Below are 444 nucleotides of genomic sequence, written 5' to 3' on the forward strand. Positions count from 1 at the left end.
TCTTTCTTTCTTTCTTTCTTTCTTTCTTTCTTTCTTTCTTTCTTTCTCTCTTTCTTTCTTTCTTTCTTTCTTTCTTTCTTTCTTTCTTTCTTTCTTTCTTTCTTTCCATTTTGTTTGTGCTGTAGATTCTTCTGAGAATCCTAGGAACACTATGAATCCTTTGCCCAGCTATCTATCTATCTATCTATCTATCTAATATCAATGGAATTTTTGGCCTATCTCTGGCCAGGTTAATAGAGCCCAGGCTGAGAAATGTCATCCCTTGGATGGGTAGATAAAAAAGTGGACTCCTGTGTTAGGCCACCATAATTTATTTGCCTGCTCTGTTACTTGTATGATCTTTAGCAAGCTACTTAATCTCTGTTCCTCAATGTCATTGCCTACGAAATGGGGATAATATGACAACCTACTTCTTTTTTTTTTAATGTTTATTTATTTTTGAGA

The sequence above is a fragment of the Herpailurus yagouaroundi genome, unplaced genomic scaffold (assembly GCF_014898765.1).
Source record: "Herpailurus yagouaroundi ecotype Mexico unplaced genomic scaffold, PumYag 159, whole genome shotgun sequence".
Lineage (NCBI taxonomy): Eukaryota > Metazoa > Chordata > Mammalia > Carnivora > Felidae > Herpailurus > Herpailurus yagouaroundi.